The 23248-nt window shown below is 40.7% G+C and overlaps 1 long non-coding RNA gene across 2 annotated transcripts in view; it reads right to left on the bottom strand.

The window, feature by feature from the left end:
* LOC123455274 overlaps positions 1-23248 on the bottom strand; it is a 66467-nt gene that overhangs the window by 21248 nt on the left and 21971 nt on the right. Inside the window, exons 2-6 of one of the 2 annotated variants that reach the window (XR_006633806.1) lie at positions 13904-14039; positions 13149-13332; positions 12410-12585; positions 10054-10147; positions 1562-1725 (exon numbers count right to left, since the gene is read on the bottom strand). This is a non-coding gene — a long non-coding RNA (uncharacterized LOC123455274). The remainder of the gene's footprint in view (positions 1-1561; positions 1726-10053; positions 10148-12409; positions 12586-13148; positions 13333-13903; positions 14040-23248) is intronic. The other variant, XR_006633807.1, reaches the window with a different exon arrangement.

Genomic DNA, 23248 nt, shown 5'->3' with positions numbered 1-23248 from the left:
AAAATGGTTTACAGCGTAGTGTTAAATGAGATTTCTCAATTTAATACTCAACCCCACATGCTGCGACTCTGAACTCTGCTTTTCCTCTCCTCTCTCGGGCTGTCCTGCCAAGAACAGACCAGTCCGAGAATTATTCATCACACTGTGCTCCACTACATGTCATTATGATTAGCCCTGTTTTCATGCGAATATTCTAGCATGAGATGGTCAAGCAATGTCTACAGGGCACCCTAGGGGTGCCTGCGGGAGTCATGGACAGCTATTCCAGCATGTGTATCCTGCCTTTGACCTAAAACAAACACAGCAGCAAAGAAAGAAAAGCGATGAACACAAGCTGTTTTGAACAGGAGGTGCTGCAAACCTCAGTGGTCGCTGGCTTCCCGGGCTTGCTGGATCAGCCTGTGTCTGAATCACCGAGCGAGTGCGCTGGGAGAGCCGAGCTCTTGGAAGCTGAGCTCAAGCTTTTCTAGCCAGTGCTGGCTCTCGGCACTCGTTGTGTCCTAATACAGAGCAGCGGCCAGAAAACATGGCCAACAGCTCGCTCGTGTCCAAAAGAATTGCTCATGTTGGAAAAGTTCTCTCTGCTCATCTAGTTCAAAGCGACACCCTCATCTGCAACCCACAAACTCCACCGCGGAGCCTGCCCAGTGACAGCCTGTGGCTATCCCCTTAGTATCCTGCCCTTTAGAAGGTTGGAACAAAAGAGATAGAACCTACATTTGCAGAAGAAACCATTCTCATGCATGTGGCAATAAACACTGGTGCATGCATGTGTACATACACGCCCATAGTACAAATAAATTAATAAGAAGAGATATACTAATGGCTGCAGAGATGGTTAGAGCTGCTTGCTTGCAAAGCCCAACAGCCCAGATTTGATTCTCCAGTATCATCAAGCCAGATGCAGTGACGCATGTATCTGGAATTCATTTGTATGGCAGGAGGCTCTGGCATGCCCACTCTATTTTTACTCTCTCTTTTCTTGCAAATAAAGAAATGTTAGAAAGGATATACTATACTGTAACTAATAGACAATTCTCTCAGATACTGGAAAGTTACTCTACGGAGCTGAAAGCTTCCTCTCGGCTTTGGTAAACTTTAATAGGCTATATGGTGGAGTCAACACATTCTTGGGTTAAAATAATAAGGGCATATATACTGGGATCAAAAAAAATCCTCTTTAGGGCAGGAGAGATGGCTTAGTGGTTAAGGTTTTTTCCTAAAAAGCCAAAGGACCCAGGTTTGATTCCCCAGGATCCATGTAAGCCAGATGCATAAAGTGGTGCATGCATCTGGAGTTAATTTGCAGTTGGCTGGATGCTTTGGCATGCCCATTTTTTCTCTTTGATTCTCTCTGTGTGTCTCCCTCTCAAATTAATTAATTAATTAAAAAAATTTAAGCCTTCTTGGGAAACATTATAGATGAAGTACTGCTCTCACTGCTAATCAGAGCACCTCCTCCATAGAGAGAGCAATAGATATTGAGGAGACTCAAAACTTGTGGAAAGCCGACGATCAGAGGCTGCAGAGAGCTTAACAATAAAGTAAACTCATAACTCACCCTTCAAGGCTCTGGAACACTGGGGAAGATGGGACAGAAAGAATGTAAGAGTCACAGAGTGGAGGTGTGTTCTGAGACACTGAACCCACAGGGACTGACAGGTGCATTCATCCTCCACAGGGACCGCCAGAGACCCTGCTGAGGAGGCTCTCAGTGGAACGAGGCTGGGAAAGAGGGAACAGAAGAGTATAACTCAATGAGAATATGACCAATTTGTAATATGTGTATATAGTAAAATTCTCAATTAAAAAATAAACTAAAAAAAAAAGATCCTACTTGGCACCAACAAAAATCCAATGCAAGATGTTATGCTTAGTTAGGTTCAGAATAAGAAAGCTTTGTGGTCAGAAGGAAGGGATACCAGTTGTTCCAGCAACTAGTTTGACTTGACCCTTCGATCAAGTACATCATGCAATTCCTTCCAGCCCACTTAGACACATATTTACAATTGTTTTTTATCCAAATCTTGCTGACATTGACAATCATTTCATACAGTTTTTCTTAGATAAAATGGCTTTTGTGAATCAAATACCACTGGGTAATTTTACTTCTTTCAAAATCTGAAATACACATTAAAACCATTTCCATAATATTTTTCATTTTCAATTTGATTATGAAACTTTTTTAAAAAATCACTTATTTGTGTGGTTTATGGTGTGTGTGTGTGTGTGTGTGTGTGTGTGTGTGTGTGTGTACACCAGGGTCTGTTGGCCCTATAAACAAATGCCAGGTGTTTGTGCCATGTTTTGCTAGCTTTATGCAGATAACTGGGGAATTGAGTCTGGACCAGCAGGCTTTGCAAGCGTCTTGAAATGCAGAGCCAACTATCCAACTCCCTGATTCTGAAATTCTTATCAAATTAGTTTTCCTACAAATTTCAAATCGTATTTGGCACTAGTTTAACTAAGCTACGGTTGTGCTTGAAGGATTTGTTCTGGGTGCTGGGATATAGCAGTAAAAAGTCGGGTGCTAACTCCTGCCCTCATGAAAGTTAACATTGTCATACATGTTAATATAGTAATTAGTAAAACTATTCTCTGCCTTTGTGAGTGACCTTTTAAAGGAGACTATTTCTAATAAGTTCAATGCTCTGAATTGAGCTTTGCTGGTGTGTGTGTGTGTGTGTGTGTGTGTGTGTGTGTGTGTGTGTGATGTGTGTGTGTGTATGTTAGGAATTCTTGATTCTTCCATCATTCTTGCTTTCATTTCGCCATGAGCAATTTTAGCTGTTGACAATTTTATTTCATGTTGATTACTTCTACCAAGTCTAATTTTTTCTTGAGCCAATTTTTGCAGATCCAGTATGACCAACATGACATGATCTTTTAGACAGATTTTCATTTATAGCAGATTTTACTGCTTGCAGCTTTAATTGTTGTTGGTTTTATTTTGTGTTGATTGTTTCTGCTCTGCCAAAACTTTCCCAAGCAACTTAGTAGAAATGCCTTTTGGGTCAAACTTGTAGGGTCAAAACTTTGGAGTATTTAAAAGAAAAAAAGTCTTTGATAGAAATAGTGTCATAAAAATTGTGATTCAGCCAGGCGTGGTGGCACATGCCTTTAATCCCAGCACTCGGGAGGCAGAGGTAGGAGGACTGCCATGAGTTCGAGGCTACCCTGAGACTCCATAGTGAATTCCAGGTCAGCCTGGGCTAGAGTGAGACCTTACCTCGAAAAAAAAAAAAAAAGTGATTCAAGACTCCTGTTTTGAAAAACTAGCTTGAGAAAACATGGAGTCACAGTGGTTTAGAGTGATGTTTTACATTTTAGTGTGTACATGGACTGCATTACCTAGGGTGTTTATAAAATGCAGATTCTAACCCTGTAAGTCTCAACAGGACCTGAAATTTGCATTTCTAGTTAGTTCCCAGGTGGTTCTGATCATGTCAATCCAGAGGCTGCATGGCCAGGAGTTGAACTATATGTTGTGCTTTGATCCAGCAGGCCTGGGTTCATGTTCATCACAAACTATCATGTACCTGAAAACAGTCTTATTTGTGTATAAAATGGAGTCAGGAGAGTTTGTTGTCAGGATTAAACAAGATGATGCTTAACACTCAAAAACTACTCATGGTTATTTTGATCTATACTAGCAATCACAGCCAAGATTTTCACCACATAATGAATAAATAAAAATATCTACAACAATGAAATAACATTCAGGGTGGGGTTAAAATGCCCAAACTTTGTGAAATAATGGGGAGAATACATGGAATTTTTAGAAATTCTCATATGTAAACTGAGCACTTCAGCAACACCATGTCATCTCTCACTTCTTTTCTGTTTTCTTAAAAACTTAATGGCACCATGAACTTCCACAGATTACTGTGGCTTGAACAACTGAAGCCATGAGCCCTTGGTGGCTTCGTGCTGACTGAATACTCCTGAGCGGGGCAGATGACCCTTCTTACAGCTCTTCTTCACCTTGACCCCAATGATCAAAAAAGTGAGAGTGAGAATGGATATTGGGAAATTGAACCTGGGATGCCAGGTTTTGCAAGCAAGGACCTTTAACTACTGAGCCAGCTCCCCAGTTCTTGTTTTTATTTTAGAGAGAGAGAAAGAGAATTGGTGCACCAAGGCCTTAGCCACTGCAATTGAATTCCAGACTCTTTTGCCACCTAGTGGGCATGTGAGACCTTGTGCTTGACTCAGCTTGGTATGTCTGGCTTATGTGGGATCTGGAGAGTCAAACATGGGTCCTTAGTCTTTGGAGGCAAGCACCTTAACCACTAAGCCATGTCTCCAGCCCTCCCCAGTTTATTTTTTTTAATAATGGATCTAGGAAAGAAATCTAATTCGTCAAACTGTTACTAAAATTTCAATATATAATTTTCAAGATAATATGTAAAATAAATGTTATGTCAATTTCATGAAAAGTCATCTTTTATTTGAATCATTAGAAGTTAAAAATATTCAATCAGAATACAGCCTTTAGGTAATACTCAATATAAAATAAAATTGTTGGGCTGGAAGGATGGCTTAGCAGTAAGGTATTTGCCTGCAAAGCCAAAGGACCCAGGTTCAACTTCCCAGGACCCATGTAAGCCAGATGCACAAAGGGGAGCACATGTCTGGAGTTTGTTTGCAGTGGCTGGAGGCCCTGATGCCCCCATTCTCTCTCCTCCTCTTTCTCTCTTTCAAATAAATAACTATATAAAGAAGAAGAATAAAATAAAATTGTTCATAGCCAAACTATATAAGGTAAGACCTGTGTGACAGTTAAATTTTGTTGTCAACTTGATCAAATTAGGAATCAGGTAAGAGATATGCCTCTTGAACAGGTGTGTGAAGACATTTCCAGGAAGGATGGATAGAACCAGTAAGACTTTCTCCCAGAGTGCAAGGCCTGTCCAGGAATGGACTATACATACAGGAGCTTCAAGAGACCACAGGGCCTATGGCCTGGTGCCGTGTACTTGCTGGTACATGCATCTAGCCTGTTACTGGCATCCTTCATGGACATTGTCACCCAGCTTCCTCAGCCTTCCAGTGTGGACTGAAGAGCAGCTGTTATCCAGGATTCCTCCAGGTCTTTGGTGTCATTGGAGCTGATGAGGCATCCAGCCTTGTGGACTAAGCACATACCAGGTTTTCTGACTCTTCAGCCTGTGGACAGCCCCTGTTGGACTACCCATCCTGTCTTCTGCAAGCAAGTCTAATAAATCCCCTGTATAATATATATTTGTCCATTCTGTTGGTTCTGTTTCCCTGGAAAGCCTTGACTAATAACAATTGTTTATGATTAAAATTGATGTAAAATGCCAGCTTCTTTCAAAATTTAGCTATGAATGACTGAACTTAAGAAATTGGACTTCATTCAGTGAAAGAAAATGCACTAGACTTCTTTGTTCATCTTCCCAGTGTGGGAACACTGAATAAATCTCCCTTTTCTACTTTTCACTATTAAAAAAATGTGTACTCAAATCTGTAATCACAATAGCTATAATTCACAATGACTAGTATTGAGTGAATACTCAACTCATTAATTAAAAAAAATGGATCTGAACTTCATGACCAAAGTATTTACCCCGATAAGTATATTGGCAAAATAACAATGAGAACTAATTTGAAATTTTTTAATTGTTTAGAATATTGATTGAAAATCTCTTTCCCAATGAAACCTTACTAGTGTTCTTTCATTTATCCAACAAATGCTTATTTACCATCACTTGAGTCCTAGGCTATAGAGAGATGACTCTGAATGAGATGAGAGAACCTTAAACTCTAGATGGAATTATTCATTGCTAAAACATCAGTACTCATTTATATGATCTAAATATTCATTGGGTCACAATGATATTTTCTCCATGACTCAAATTATTTCTTTGGGAAGAAATTTAGAGCTAGCTATCAAGAGACTTAAACAGCTTTGGCAATTTTTATTTGATACTTAGGTTTCTAAAATATGTTCCATAAAGACACAACTAAATATCAAAAAAAGCCACAGCCTAAAATGTTCATTAAAATTATTTATTATTATTTCTCTATTATAGAGAAAAGATAGCAAATACCCCTAAATACAGATCACTAGTGAACTATCAAAGCATATTATATTCTCTTGATGGCCACCAGTTCCTATAGGAAGCAGAGCCTTGTGTTGGTATCTGATCATTTGCTTTTGCATGGAAATGGAAACCATATGTTGCCCAGGCCCCCGAACAGTTCCCCAAGTTGGCACTTTGTGTATAGCTGTGTGATGTTGCTACGAGTGACGGAACCTTGGAAACACAGTCTGCTCCTGCCGTGTTATCTCCAGACACCAAACACTCAAGTTGTGTCAAGGACTTGAGTCAAAGAAGCTTAACAGTACCAGAATGTCGTCTCAGTGATGGCTTGGTGTGTTGAAAGCTTAGAGAGGAGATCAAGACACATGAAACAACCCAACTGACATCCTGTCTTTCTTACATTAATTAAAGAAACATTTACAGCCAGGTGTAGGGGCACACATCTCGGGAAGGCTGAGGTGGGAGGAACACACTGAGTTCAAGGCCAGCCTGGGCAACAGAGTGAGTTCTAGGTCAGTCTGGGATAGAGTGGGACACTGTTTCAAAAACAGAAGGAAATAAAAGAAGAATGAAAAATTCACTGAGTGACTACTATGCCCCAGATACTGTTTTAATTGCTGGAGATTTGTTATTGAGCAACAGAGGAGAGTCCTCACCTCGATGGCGACTGCTCCGCTAGAGAGAGACAGTCATGAAACGAGCTGAGTAGCAACATCTTATCATGGTTTAGACATTGAGAAGTAGGATTGGAGAGAGAAAGTCAGAGAAAACAATCTTGTGGGAAGATGGAGACAGAATATCAAGTTAAATGTTACAGGGCACAGTCGGATAGGAGGAATAACTCCTTCGTCCTGCCTAGTCCTGCCGTGCCCCTTTTCCCTTTTCTTTGTTTGTTTGTTTCTCTCTCTTTCTTTACTTCTTGCTTTATGTTTTCCTTTTCCTCTCTCTTTTCCTTCCTTCCTTTTTTCTTCTTTTCTGAACTGGGAATTGAATCAAAGGCCTCACACACACTAGGCAAGTGCTACCACTGAACTACATCCCCAGCAGAAGGAATAGTTTCTAATGATCCACAGAACAGTAGAATAACCATGTTTGATGACAACTGAATATTCCAAAATAGCTAGTGAATAGAATTGTCAATATTCCCAGAAAAAGAAAGGATAAATGTCTGAGTGATAGATAAAACCAGTTACCATTATCTAATGTTATGCATTCTGCACATGTGTTGAAATGTTATGGCGTCTCTAAAAATGTACAAATAAGTACTGTGTGTCAACTTTGAAAGGAAGGAGTCTCGTAATTAAACAAACTGCCTTTTTAAATTTTGAGAGAGAGTATTGCTGTGTACATTAGGGTGGTCTCAGACTTACTATGTAGCCCAGGATGGCCTTGAACTTCCAATCTTCCTGCTTCAGCTGTTGCAAGGTTGAGATTATGGGCCTGTGCCACCCACCTAGCTGAGAAACCTCTCAACTTCCATGAATCAGAATCCAGCAGAACACACTAGCTCGTATAGTAGTGTTCCATGTTGGCCAAAGGCTATCTAGTTACTGCACTCTAGCCTTGCCAATGATCTGAGAGCCTGACAAAGTTCTCCTGCATAATCATGGGTCCTGGACACAGAGGATAAATACAGAGAACCTTTGTCAATGAAATTGCTTTGCTGACTAGATATAGACAACTGGAAATGTGACCCTGTAGATGAGGATAGTCAGTGCATATTGAAAGTGAGGAGGAAGATATTTGTGTAAAGCCTCTGCCCAGAAGACATCGATTTGTACATGTAATTTATTGTTCAAGTAAACAAAGGAGTTTGAGAGAAATGAGCCAATATCTGGGACAAAGCTTTGGGAATTTGGGAAGCAAATATATTGCTGCTCCTGGCTGTTGCTTTTATATCACTAGTGAAAAAACTCTGGGTCCTGGTTGTTTCTGCTTTGACATTTCTGCAGTCCTTTGATATATGCATATATATAGTGTATGTGTGTGTGTGAGAGAGAGAGAGAGAGTGCAAGAATGGGCACATCAGGGCCTCTTGCCACCGCGAACAGACTCCAGATCATGTGCTACATTGTGCATCTGGCTTTATGTGGTTACTGGGGAGTGGAAACCAGGATGGTAGGCTTTACAAGCAAGCACCTTGAACCACTGAGTAGTCTCTCCAGCCCTGCAATCCTTTGATCTTATTCCTTCTTCCTTTTTCCTGCTGGGTCTTCATTTCTCATTCTTCACTTTTTCAATTTCCCTTCAGTCCTCCTTCTCTTCCCCTCACAGACTAGCATTGATCCAATCCATCTGTCCTTGCCTGTTCCGCTGCCCACCACATGGCATCTGTCTTCTGCCCTTACCTTTATCTTGGAAAACTTGTTTCTTCTTGCGTCCTCCTGTTCCCATGGATACTATGTGGGCAAAACAATTTTCTTCAACTGTGCTTCACTGTTAATCATATGTAGGACTTATCTTTACATATAACAAAAAACTTTCTAGAGACAGGTCTCACTATGAAACCCAGGCTGGCCTTGAATTCAAGATCTTTTGCTTTAGCCTTCTGAGCGATGGGATCACAGGTGTGTGCCACCATGCCAAGGTTATCACAAGTACTCTGTAGTCAGTGCATTCATCATTCCTGCAGACATAGTCAGTCATTCTCTCAATGAGCAAAGTACTCTGCGAGGGGCTAAGGCTGGAGAGATTGAATGCTTAGCTCTTCTCCAGAGGAGCAAATGCCACAGGGATCTAGTGAAGAGGACAGATCATTGAAACAGAATCCAGCAAGTGCTTTCTGTTAGGGGCCAACAAAGGATGTTGCTCGAGCAGTGTTCCTGGCCCAGCCTAGGAAAGTCAGGTATAGCATTCCAATTTCAAAACTAATTAAAGGAAAAGTACAAATTTATGCTCATAATTGAAATTGAGTTTTGGAATGCTTTGGATTTCCATCCAGCCTGAGAATTTATAAATTTTTCTTTAACAGATAAGGAATATTAATTATCATGAGAATTTCTTCCATTACCCATTTTAATATTCTCCAATGTATCTTGTTCAAAATCCTATGTAATAAAAGATAAACCCAAAATGTAAGGCAGATGTTGGAGTGACTACAACAAGGTATGAGATGTTCAATTACATGGTTTCAACTTCCAGATTCCAGCTTTCCTTTAAGAAATGAATTAAGTGTACAGTGTTGGTGTATTATTAAAGAAACTTATCTAAAAAGATTATAAATTTTCCAAGTATGTAAGTGTGAGGCTGGGTTTTGTTTATATACTTAACCCAAACAGCATATTGCAGTGTCTTGAATTCAGAAGCAGAGAGAAGAATCCATCTGTCTTTCTTAAGCCAGACATTAAATAAATTTGAAGATATATAAAAAACAATGACACACTATTTTCTCTTTTGTTTTAGAAAATGAACTTTCTCTCATAAAAATCTATTATTTATTTTTAACATGTAATCACTACCACAGAATGATTAATATTTTAGAAATTCCTGAGTTTCTGAGTCAACAATGCTGAATTTACTATCTATACCCCACATAAACTAAGATTTAAGTAACTGATGATTTTCTAGAATGTTAAAAGGTCCCGGAACACTAGACTAGACTAAATAATTCATCATGAAACATACAGAAAAGTGGTTTTGGTTGTATCTAATAAGTCTTTTTAATAAATCCCACTGATCCTTTTTATGGACTTCTCCTCTTCCTTTTGGGAACCCTGCTTCTGCTGTTTGGCAGATGCAGACTATTTGTGTCACCATGGTCCACTCCCACACTGAGACCAGCCAGTCTTCCCATGCACTCTGTAGTGCTCTTCTTACCACGAAGACACAGATTGTGTCACCATGGTCCACTCCCACACTGAGACCAGCCAGTCTTCCTATGCACTCTGTACTGTTCTTCTTACCACGAAGACACAGATTGTGTCACCACGGTCCACTTCCACACTGAGACCAGCCAGTCTTCCCATGTATTCTGTGGTTTTCTTACCATGAAGCTTTCAAACACTGAGTGTCCTCTGTGGGTCTGACCCTTTTCTAGACAGATGAAGATCCAATGTCAATGAAGAAGTCTTTTCTCTGTCCTGTGGAGTTCAAGCAAAAGAAAATAATGGACAGTGTTCATGCTCTATCTGGATCTGCCCATTTGCATATTATACTCATTTCATAATCTCAATACTTTGAGGTGAAGATGAATATGCCCATTCTCTATAGAAGAAAGGTTAGGCCAGATATATTAAGTGGGCACTCTGGGTACCTCACCAAGGTCCTCTCTGGTCTTCACCATTCCTAAGTTGGATGGGCCTGGTTTCCCACATGTTTGGCTGCAGGATTCTTCAAAGACAGCATACCTCTACCCAGGTACTCAAGAGTTCCTTCCCGAACTGCCACCTACTAGCTAATGAATAACCAAAATCTCAGTTTTCTCCACTCTAGATAAACTCTGGAGTATGACTTACACATCAGAGCTCCTTAAGAATCAGTGGTTAAAAGTACTTACTTGTAAAGTCTGCTAGCCTGGATTTAATTCTCCAGTATCTACATGTGGCAGTTTGAATGTGGATGCATATCCTCCATAGCATGAGGTTGCTTTTTGGTTGTTTTTAAATTAAGATTGAGCTTGCTTCTTAAGTCTCCAGCAGCCTGCTGGAAGAGGTATGTCCATGGGAACAGATCTTGAGTTCAGCCATAAGGCATATAGAGAGCCAGTTTGAACTCTGGTTATTTGTGCTTGCTGGTGTCAGTTTTTCTGTCCTTGCTGTGTAAGAAGGAGTGAGAAAGTTTCCTTTGCCATGGTTATGCTTCCCTTGAATCAGTAAGCCTAAAATAAATTATTTCCTCCCATAATCTTTTTTTCGTCAGGTGTTTGTCCCAGCAACAAGACAATAACTGCACCTAAAAATTGGTACTGAGAAGTGAGGTCATTGCTGTGATGAATCTGACCATGTGGGTTTTGGTCATTTGCAATATGTTTCCAGGAGGAATGTGAAAGAATTTGGTACTTTGGACTGGAGAAGCCTTGCAGTGCTGTACACAGAACTTGGTTGGGCTATTCTAGGGAGAGTTTGAAAATGCCAAATGTAGAAAGAATTGTGCACTGTGAAGGGTTGGCTATGGAGTTTCAAAGGGGAAGGAAAGAGTTTTGTTGGAACTGGACTACTGGCAAAAAAGCTGGTTGTATTTTGCCCAAGCCCTAAGAATTTGATCGAAGTTGAGTTTACGTAATGGTCTGGTGTGCTTAGTGGAAGGTGTAGAACACGGTGATATAAAAGATGTACTTTATAACAGGAAAAATTCAAGTAAGTTTGAGGTTCAGGCACAGAGACTTGTTTTAGGTTGCTTAAACTGCAATTGTTAAGACTATTACACTATCAAGGGTGGGGAAACTACTTTACATTAAAACAATGGAAGCAATGCCTTGAGGCTGAGCCATGCAGGGCTCAAGCTAGTAAGAATGCAAATCCTTTCGAAAGGAAGTGGCTTGAAGGAAGACTGGTGAAGGAGTATCCTTTTCAAGGTCAAGTTTTATTCCCTTGAGATTTACAAATTTGACTCTGCTGCTTAACTGGAACTAATTTTGGAAGCATTAAAGATTCAAGGAAGCAGGTTGTGAAGTGTACACAGTTCGAGACATTGCTGGGATGTGTCAAAGTGAAATAGGGTTGAAATCCCTGTGTGGAGACTCAGTAAGGCCATCGCATGAAGTTGAACCAGTTCCAGGAGCCAGAATGATGCAGCAACATGAAACAGGGTTGAAATTCTTATGTGGAGGCCAAGTAAGGCCATCATTTGGAGCTGTGAAGATGAACTGTGGTTTTCAGTATAGACCCAAAGATATTTTGGTTATACCAGGACTATGGAAGGACTGCAATGCAGTGCTATTGGCACAGGATAGAATTTTCCATGGGCTACTCAGCCCACTGGAGAGGTAGAATTGAAAACCAGAGACCTCATCTCTGGTTATAGATATTGGACTTGGAACTGCAGATGTTTGATGTTTGCCTACTGGTTATTGTTTTTGCATTGGTCCAATCTCTCCTTGTTATGCCTTTGTGCAATGGAAGTGTTTACCCTGTGCCATTAAGTGTTGGAAGTATGTAACTCGTGTCTTAATTTGACAGGTCTCACCGTTAAGCAACAGTCTTGAACTTCAGAGGAGACTGGACTTTTGAACGACGTTAAAGTTGGTAAAGACTATGGAGACCTTTGAAGTTAGACTGAGTGCAATTTTCACTGTGAGATGATCATGAGTCTATGGGGCCAGGGGTAGAATATGATGGGTAAATGCAGATATATGTCACCCATAGCCTGAGGTATTTTGGGTTATGAATGAACTTGCTACTTACGGTTGCAGTAGCTTGCTGGAAAAGGTATGCCATTGTAAGTGAATCTTGAGTCCAGCCCTAAGGTATGTAGAGAGCCAGTCTGAGCTCCGGCTGTACATGCTTGCTGGCTTTGGCTTTTCTCTCTCTGCTATGTATGATGGAATCAGTCATCTTCCTCCAGTATGCTGAAGCTTCCCCTGGAATCAACAAGCTTGACATAAACCCTGTCCTCCCATAAGCTGCTGTTGGCCAGGTGTTTGTCCCAGCAATAGGAAGTTAAGTGCAATGCCACATAAAGACAGATGCACAAAGTGGCATGTGCATCTGCAGTTCCTTTGTAGTAGAATGTTGTCCTGTCATGCCAGTTTTCTTTCTCTCTCTTTCTCCCTAACCCTTCACTAAGTAAATAAATAAAAATATTTTTAAAAAGAAGAACCACATTGAGCTGAATATGGTGGTGTACACCTGTAACTCCAGCACTCATGAGGCAAGGTAACCTCAGCTACATAGCAAGTTCAAGGCAATTCAGAGCTACATGATATCATGTTTCAGGGGGAAAATTAATTACAAATTTATAAATTATAAAATACAATAGTCAGATTGAGTTTCGGGTTACTGACCTGACACCAATTTGCATCTTTCCCTCCCCTACTGTTTCTCACATACACCATTTTCTCCTAAGAGTTCTTTGTTGTTTAATCACTCGAACAATTTTTGGCTCAGCATACCCTTCAGGGATAACCTGAAAACAGCCACTCACCTGTGAGTCAGAAGTCAGAATTCAAACCTGTGTCCATCTGACTTGAGTCCCTATGCTCTTAACCAATGCATTTGAGTAAGCGTCTTCAGTTCATTGGTCTAAGCTTGTTCACAGGCTCACAACAGACTGGGCTTCTGTACTACCACACATCATATTTGATCCATGCCAAATATCTCTTTTCATCCTGAAAATGAGCATTTCTTATGTCATTGACAAAGATATTTAAAACTTTTTACCAAAAGAATGACAACAGCAGACTAAGATGACACACAGTGAAAATGCCCCCTTGGTTTCCTTCCTTGTTCTATATCATTTAATCTAAAAATATAGATTATCAACTCTCCCCAAGGAGTGGAGTCACCAGTGGCTCCGTAGATTCTAGCAGATGTACTTTTTCACTATGTTTAGCAGAGAACACCCTAAGATTCTTGACAAGTTCCCTCATATCCAGGAAAATATTTACAGTATTCAGCCATTTGTTGATTTGAGTAGGTGAAGTCTTTCAGGGGAAATACTAGTTTGCATTATGGTATTGTCATAACTTAAAGTTCATGATATTCTATCCATCCTTGACTCAGTCTACTCTATTTTCCTGTATTTTATTTGTATTTACTTTAATTTTTAATTTTTTTTTTTAGAGAAACAGAGTGAGACAGACAGATAGAGAATTGGCACATCATGGTGTCAGCCCCTGAAATCAAACTCCAGAAACTTGCACCACCTAGTGGGCACATGTGACCTTGTGCTTGCCTCACCTTTGTACATCTGGCTTATGTGGGCTCTGGAGAGTCCAACACGGGTCCTTAGGCTTTTCAGGCAAGCTCTTTAACTGCTAGGCCATCTCCCCAGTATGCTGCTATGTGTGTCAGCCTTTTTTTGCATGACAACAACCTGAGAGAAAGAAATTGAGAGAAGCAGAAATTATTTGGGCCCATAGTTTCAGAAGCTCCAGTTTATGATTGGGTAGCTTGTTCTTAGGACTCAGGTGAGACAGAATATCAGGAAGAGAGGGTGTGGTGGAACATAGAATCCCACATAAAGGAAGGAAAGGGGAAATGGGCATAGCATAATATATAGACCCCAAGAACACACCCCTAGTGATTTACTTCTTCCAGCAAGACCTGTACACTAGATGTTTCTACACCCTTCAATCCAATTATGTATCCATGAGTGGACCAATTCTTGGTTAGGTCAGAGTTCTCAGGACCCAATCACACCTCCATGACTGGGGCCACTATCTGGAGGCCAAGCTTTCAACGTATAATATTTCACAGATGGACACTTCAGGTTCAAGTCAACCTGAGCACCTATGGACACACTGCAAAATTTCTAAGGCACAGGACACTGTTTCCTCTGAGTATTCAAAAGCATGGTGTCTGCTCTATCGACTGACGTCTTGCTGAAGCTTCAGTGGATGCCACTGATCTCCAAGGTTCATAATGATTCCCAAGGCAGCAAAGAAGGAAAATGGCAGAAAGTTTGCCAAGAAAGACGAACACCTAGTACATCAGTCGCTTTTTCATTGCTGGGACAACATAGCAGACAAAAATCAGTTTAAAGGAGGAAAGGTCTGCTTGAGCTCACAATTCCAGGTTACATTCCTTCACAGCAGGAAAGGCATGGTGGCAGAAGTTTGAGAAAGCTGGTCACATTCAGCACAGTGAACACTGGTGTCCAGTCAACTCTCTCCTTCTTATACAGTCCAAGATCCCAGCTCATGGAATGGCCTATAGTTAAGATGGGTCTTCCCATGTCAATTAACCTAGACAAGATAATCCCTCACAGACATGCACAGGTGTTAAACTAATGTACACAGTCCTTCACAGGTGATTCTAAATCCTGTCACATTGACAATTAATATACACCATCACACCCAGTAAACAAGTGTAAGGAAAAGGCTAAAAAGAAGTTGTCCAAAGCCAATTCTCAGGCAAGCTCAATAACCTAGTCCCGTAAGACAAAGCTGTTCATGAGCCCTTCGTACCTTCCTAGCTCCAAGCTCATCACCACAGCTGCTGTCTCTGGGAAACTGAGGATCTGATGCTCTGGTCAAAGGAGCCCTTCAGGAACTTCTTGGTAAAGGACGCACCAAGTTGGTTTCCCGGCTTGGATCTCAAGTCATTGACATCCGAAATGCCAAGAGGGTTGTGGAAGAATGCTGGTGAGGATGTGCAAATAGGTCCAACTATCATTTGAAAAAGTAGAACTTGATGAAATAGGAAGGAGGATAGGAAAAGTTCAGGTTTAAGAGTGCTTTAGGGCTTATACTATTCGTAAAATATCAGCCACCTCCAGAGGGTGGAATTTCATCCCAGTTCACAGAATTCAGTGATATGTGATGGGTGGTCCAGCCTGGGCAAATTGAAAAATGGGAAAACTTATCAATTCTAGTAGTATCCAAGGTTGGGTTTATCACATGTTCTCAGATGTTTAATTCTTATCTTTAATTGTGAAAGGAAAAGCTGTCTCTTTTAAAGATGTTGTGGGATGCCTATAGGAGTTCTGAGGACACAGAAAGGAAATTTCTTGAGGAACTTTTGACCAAGAGAAACACCATCTGAAAGTGCCTAAGCTAACAAAACTGAGTTTAGGACATCTGCTTTTGGCCTAGTCTCATTAACCACCATGTCCCTGGAGAGTGGTTTTCCTCCTAATATGGTGAAATATGCCAAAGCAAGTAAATTCTCCTGTGTATTTAAAGGATTTAACTGAATCACATGGAAAGTTACCAGAGTTTCCCAGTGATTTATGTGGTAGAGGCATGGTTCAATTTGGATGAACTTCATGCTGTCTCACAGAAAAAAACAAAGTAAAACATTCAATATATACTCACCAAGTGGTTCCAAGAGCCTTGCCTTGAAGAAAAGGCACACTTAAAAAAGTGAGTTTAGAAATATAAAATGTCATATTTTTATAGTAAGAGTTATCACATTGCCAATTTTCTTTGTTGGCCTTATAATGAAGTCATTTTTCTTGTTAGTACATCATTTGATTGCTCATAAATAAGAAAAGGTGTGCAAGTGTGGTCTTAATCTAAGTGTTAACACATTGGATATAAATCTGATGCCCCACAAATTTATAGCAAACACTTTAAACATATGAGATAAATTTTAAGGCCTGGAAACCACATGGGGATGGTGGGTTCCAGGCACATACCCTTGCTCCCTCAAAAATCTACAGCATCTCTTAAAAGTTGAAATTTAGCTCCACTTTCAAAAGCATCATTTCCATTTTCAAAGTTACTTTGAAATGAAATGACAGAAGTAAATTCAGTTGAATGCCAATACATCCCAGTATCCTAGGCAAAGCCCACACAAAATACTCTTCTCAATCAAACATTTAGTTGCAACTTAATGTAGACACCCATATAATGCCTGATATTTTTAGCTACAGCAAAATCTTTTGCTAGAGAATTAGAAAAATGTATATACAACCTACATCTTGATCTCAAAGTCATCTTCTGTTGGAGAGGTAAGAATTGTGAAAAAATGTTTCATTATAACAAAGAAAAGAATGAGTTGTTTTTAGAAAGAATGGAATTAGGAGGGTCCAAATGGAATTCAAGACATTCTGGTTATGGTCTCCTTTCTAATGTTTTGGGTGTATTTGAGGATGCTGTGGGATCCTAGGTTTTTGGGTCTATGCCATGCATGTTAAAATCAGCAGTAGTTCAAGGAGGGCATTTAAGTGCCAGTAGAGGAAGTAACCATTTTATTTGGTTTAAGAATGTGATTCTAGAATACTAGGCATACAGATCATCCTGAGCAACTGATTGAAGCTGAGAAAGGGGGAAATGCCATGTTATACACACATTGTGTTTGGCATTCACTCAAGGTTCCAAAACCTCTTGGTTTAGAGCACCATTATGGTGAAATTTCCATTAAGGTCTCCTTAAAGGACATCTATAATAGATCAGAGGAAGGAATAGAGGTTCTGGCCTTAGACAGTGAAATAATTCCTCTTATTAGTAACCTATTAATCCAATAGATCTGAATCATCTGGGCTCATACTTTTAAGTGCTCTATAAAAAGGAACAACAGGAAATAGTTCTGCTAGGAAATTTTCAGAACTGGAAATCGTATCAAATTGGCTCCCCAAACACCCAAATACATATAATGTACACCAAACTAAGTTTTAAATGTTAGTCAAGCCAAGGACACAAAGGAGAAAATGTTGATTATTTGGGGGAGAGAAATGGTGTAGGGAGGGGGTGGGAAAGGAAGACCAGATGTTCAATTTTCAACATCAGTGTTTGTGAAGCCAAGAATATACTGCTGACCCAGGCGTGATAAAATGTGCAGGGATTTCCAACAATTCAGTCAGCTGACCTGCATATGGAGAAAAACAATTTAAAAATACTAAAGTCAGGTTGTAAATATAATTCTGTTATCTGGATTCTGGTTGTTTATATTGCAAATGCATAGCTGTATAAAGATCATATTATTGACTTCATGAAATTATCAAAAGAAAGAGTATTTTTATGTGTTGGCCAATGTGGATTTTGTTCAATAGCTAATCTGATATTTATCAAAATGGTATCAATTATACCAAATGAAAGAAATCTTCATCTTGTTGCTGGTTAGGGGACAATACTATTCTCTTTCCAAAAGTCAATATGATTCTTTTGCTTAGTTTCTTTTGAGCCATTTTATAAGTTTGTTGTTGTTGTTGGAATTAAATGACGTTATTAGCAGCACAGAATGAGCTATATGCTATTGTGAGAATGGCACATTTTGTAGGTTTGGTGGCTCCTGTAAGTTTACATTCCGTCTACTTTCTATTTGTTCTTAAAATCTAAGCTGAAGAAAAATTCCTTTTATAAGGACAGGAATCCAACTGAAACTTTGCAAGATTGGAAACATTTAAGTTTTAGAAGTTGTGTTCCAAAAGCCTTCTGTGATTTGTGAACCCCAAGAATGATTTTCTCTCCAATTCATGTTTGAATAAGGCAATTAATAACATGTCCTGTGTGTCCATGAAATCCAGAGCCGCGTCATGAGCCTACCCTTCACAACACAGGCTGCTCAGAGGTTTGCTTAAGAGTCCACACGTAGCTTTTCATATGTCAGCCCAGTCACACCCCTGAAGTTGTCCTGGAATTGATGTTAGGTTTTAAAAATTATGTCTCAAATAAGTATATTTTCTTTTTTGCCAAAATATATGGTCTATGTTTTCTAATACCTGAGAGAATAGATTATTTCCAGCACAAGTAATCCTACTCTGTTTTTTCCTCTCCTTTGCATGAGATGGACAACATTTTTTTGCTATTTTCTTAGAATGACCTTGATATCAACTGTGTTTTTCTAGCTAGAGCTTTGCAAACTTCAGTAAATGCATAGTGGTTTTTATGTTGCCTATTGTTGGTTTAGACTTTTTATAATCCTAAATAAATTCAGATTTCCAGGATTGGGGTCAATTTATTGTTGCAGAGTAATGGCTCTGCCTTTCCCACCAGCATACATGGAAATAAGACTTATAGAACTGTTGAGCTAAACAAAATGGTCAGAGATCATTCAGAATAAAGTAGTTTTTAATCAAAATCTTTTAAACATATGGTTTGATGCCTTCAACAAAAAGGCTGGCATTGCTTATTCTGTTGTCTGTAATTGACTTTAAAATATTACAAGGTAGACTTCAAATGATGAGCCTCTGTGTTGGTTCCACTTCTGCAACCTAGGGCGGGCTGCTTACAATGGAAGCTATCCAGTTAGGAGTAGTTATTGGACCCAGGAAAGATTCTAATTGAAAGTCTTCAGGAAACAAGATATGGAGTTGGCCTTGCAGCATTTGTGCCCTTGCAACGCTCTCCCAAAAATGGAACTCCACAGACTGCGTATTTGATAAAGAGCAGAAAGTTATTTGACTCACTCTGGAGGCTGGAGTCCAAGATGGAGTAGCTGTGTCTGGTGAGGGATTTCTTGCTATATCACCCCCTGGAGGGAGGTGAGAGGAGGGGTTAGGCAAGAGGAAAATCTGAAGGAGGGGTTCTCAACTCTGTGAGTGTGTGTGTGTGTGTGTGTGTGTGTGTGTGTGCGCGCGCGCACGCGCGCATGCGCACGCACGAATATAGATGCATGCATGCCAGGTGAGAACCAAGTCAGAAGCCTAGAGCCTAGAAAGTCATAGACCCTAGAGCAAAGCGTCTCCTGTTCTTTGGCTAAAAGGACAGGCCATGGCCATCACAAGTCTCCTAAATGTCTATGTTCACCTCTTCTGATCCATGCTACTTCACTTTTGGCTACAGAATCTGCTTTTTGCACATGGCAGCACATGCCAGAGTGACCCAAGACCCACCAGAATGGCAAGAAATGAAAGCCAAACTGCCTAGCATGAGATGAGTCATCTCCATCACGTTCGTCAGGGCCCAGGCGACATTACGGAGGAAGTGACCGGTTAAATATGAATGCTGCTGTGGTGGTTTGATTCAGGTGCCCCCATAGACTTAGTCATTCTGAATGCTAGGTTCCTAGCTGATGGAGATTTGGGAATTAACTCCTCCTGGAGGGAGTGTATTGTTGGGGGCAGGCTTATGGGTGTTATAGCCAGTTTCCCCTAGTCAGTGTTTGGCGCACTCTCCTGCTGCTGTTGTCCACCTGATGTTGGCCAGGGCATGATGTCCATCCTCTGCTCATGCCATCGATTCCCCTGCCATCATGGAGCTTCCCCCTCAAACCTGTAAGCCAAAATAAACCTCTTTCCCACAAGCTGCTCTTGGTTGGGTGATCTACCAGCAATGCAAACCTGACTGAAACTGTTCTCACTGCTGGCCTGAGAACCTCTCCAGGGAGATGGCAACACACACTGAGGAGACTCAAAACCCATCAGAGCAGAAAATCACAGGCTGATGAGAGCTCAGGATTAAAGGAGACTCCACAAATGTCCTCCAAGGCTCAGGGAACATTGTGTAAGAGGACCTGGAAAGAATGTAAGAGCTCCAGAGTGGAAAGGTGTATTCAGAGGCATTGTCTCCTCCACAGAGACTAACTGGTACATTGAGAACGTCTCAAAGTGCTCCACAGAGGAGGGCACTCAGTGGAGTGGGGCTGGGGCAGAGGAGACATGAATGTAACTGATGAGAAATTGGCCGGTTTGCAATATGTTAATGTATTGAAGTTCTCAATTTAAAAAGTGATAACAAAGAGATAATAAAAGTCTTTTTTGGGCCATGAATGGTGGCCCATGGCTTTAATGCCAATACTCATGAGATAGAAGTAGGAAGATCACTGTGCGTTCAAGATCAACCTGGGACTACCAAGTGAGATCCAGATCATTCTGGGCTAGAATGAGACCCTACCTCATAAAATAGCAACCAAAAAAGTTTTGTTAAACAAAACAAACAAACAAAAGATTAAAAAAACAGGCATGGTGACACATGCCTTTAATCCCAGCACTCAGGAGGCAGAGATAGGAGGATCGCTATGAGTTTGAGGCCACCCTGAGAATATATAGTGAATTTCACATCAGCCTGGGCTAGAGTGAGACTCTACCTCAAAAAACAACAACAAAAAAATTAATAAAAAGGATATGGTACACCTAGAGGTCAGTACTCTACAAAATAGGATTGCCTGTGTTCAGACTCATGTTCAGCCATGGATTTAGCCTTGACATAGGGGCGTTATGGGATTTGATCTAACTCAGGTTAGGTAAGATTTATTCTTAGAACACTGTCGCCTTTGCTTGGGTAAAATTTTCAAGAACTTGTCAAGGTCTCTAAAGGATAGTTGATGCTTCCCTGAGCTTAAACAAACAGATAAGTAGATTCCCTGACATCTCTGTACCTATATGTGAATAATTGCTTTTTGGAGAGGCAAAATTTGGCCAGACATTTGCTTTCATTTTGATATACTATCTGCTACTGAGGGGGATGAAAAACCTGTAGCTCACCATCGGAAAAAAAAATTAAAGAAATCAACTAAAAAAACCTGGGCAATTGTGAATGGTCAAGTTCACATAGGTCATGGTCCAACAGTGCTAATTAGCCAAGAGGCTGATCCATCAGAGGTGTGACTACACCCCCTGCAAGATAAAGTGGTCCTGTTGTGGCAAAATGCATTAAACAGGTCTCACAGCAGAGCCATCAGTTAATTTAAGCAACCTCCAAGACATGATAATACTAGTCATTCGTACATGGAAGCCCTTCATGATCTTCTGTTTCCCAGAACTAAGTTCACCTCTGTCCTGCACACAAGCCTCTTACAACTTTGTTCTCTATTTGTCAGACCTACTTGGAATACTTCTGAAAAATGGCCAGTCCCGTACTTTCTTGCTTCCTTATCTTTGTTTGTTAAATACTATCTGAGGAAGATCTTCCCATCCAGTACCTTTGACAGTACTTATTGGATCTGGGGCTATTGGCCACAAAGAAAAATAGGCATGGTTTTATCCTCTGATAAGCTTATCATTTAGCTGATGAGATGGCCATATACCAAACGTTTTTTTCAATACAATTTATTGAGGGATAAGATTGATTTCTGTGCCTTCATTAAATTGGGCCAGCAATTCTTAATTGTTCCTCCTACTGCTTTTTCTCTGCCCCTTGTTCCTATGTCTTGCTTGGCCTGGAAGATGCAGCAGACACCATACTTAGTTGTTTCTGGGATGCGGCAGTTTTCTGCCTCCTGGAATCCAGCTTCCACAAAGAGCAGCCCATGTGACTCCCTGAAGAAGGAGAAGACATGAAGGAGAGACCACAGGCACCTCAGTCAATGGTAATAATCCTGTTTTCTACTTTCTATACACTATGCTGTTTGACAGCATGGAGCCCTTTAGGACCTGGGGAGAGGCTGTCCTCTGTTGGTCTAACTCACTCCTAGAGGTGGAGACAGCTTGTCTACTTGGAACACGTCTTTCCTGTGCACATGGCCTAACCATTGTTGTGCCCGACCTTTTAACCAAAGGAGCATACCAAACATTACCCACTGTTCCAAACTAACCCAGGATCAAGAAGCAGGTAACTAGGGATAGTTTTACTGTCCCAGCCCTGAGTTACTCACACTAGCCAATCCTAAGCTGCTCAGCTGCTCACTCTGCCTTGCTTGAGCTTTTGTATAAAACTCTCAGTAAAAATTCTGTTGTGTAGCTGGGCGTGGTGGTGCACGCCTTTATTCCCAGCACTTGGGAGGCAGAGGCAGGAGGATTGCCGTGAGTTCGAGGCCACCCTGAGACTACAGAGTTAATTCCAGGCCAGCCTGGACTAGAGCCAGACCCTACCTTGAAAAAAAATAAAATTCTGGTATAGGTCTTTCTTCCACTATTTTCCTTGGCTGTGGATGTTCATCTCACCGAATGTCTTCTTCTCTGGAGAAATGTAAAGGATAAAAATATTTCAAGGTCATTCGCCTTTCTGCATTGCCGTTCAACTCCCATGAGGAGGACAAGGCTCAGAACAAGCTCCGACTAGTTGACTTGAGACTCAGTAACATCTTCAGATGATTTCAGCCACAGGAATGAGCTCAGAAAGGCTGGCAGAAGCTCCTGGATGAGTCTATCCACGATGATGAAGTCATGAGAAAATGCTTGACCGGTTCTTAGGCACAGAACTGTGCTTCCTTCGAAAGCCTGGCATGACCCACAGAACACCCTTCCTTCCGGGCTGCCGGATTGTGACTCCAGAGGAGCAGTGTCAAAGCTTGTTGTAGACAACTGACCTCAGCCCAAAATGACTCCTGTCTGTAGATTGGAAACGAAATCTGTCCAATGGAGAGACTGCACTTCCATCCCCCACAAGTCAACTTTGTCTCAATTTACACTTTCATCTCCACATTCCTCTACTCTGTATGAGCTTGGGCTTCTCTGACTTCTCCTTGGAATCAGTTTCTTGTTTCGACTTGTTCCCTTCAATGTATGTGTTAAAATAAACCTTTGATGTATGCTCATTTTATACCCATGTCGGCCCTGGTTTTGCATTATTCTGAAAGTTATCTCGAAACGTATAGTCATTTTATCATTTAGTGATTATTTATAGCAATATGTGCAGTACTGACACAGCATCCAAGGCCTTACATATGCTAGACAAGCAATCTATCACTATATTTCCAGCCTCTTTCCTTTGTACTCTTTTTCTTCATAGTGGGAGTTGAACCAAGGGTGTCTTCTTGTAT

This window comes from Jaculus jaculus, chromosome 16 (genome assembly GCF_020740685.1).
Source record: "Jaculus jaculus isolate mJacJac1 chromosome 16, mJacJac1.mat.Y.cur, whole genome shotgun sequence".
Lineage (NCBI taxonomy): Eukaryota > Metazoa > Chordata > Mammalia > Rodentia > Dipodidae > Jaculus > Jaculus jaculus.
This window is presented reverse-complemented; position numbering and strand designations above follow the sequence as displayed.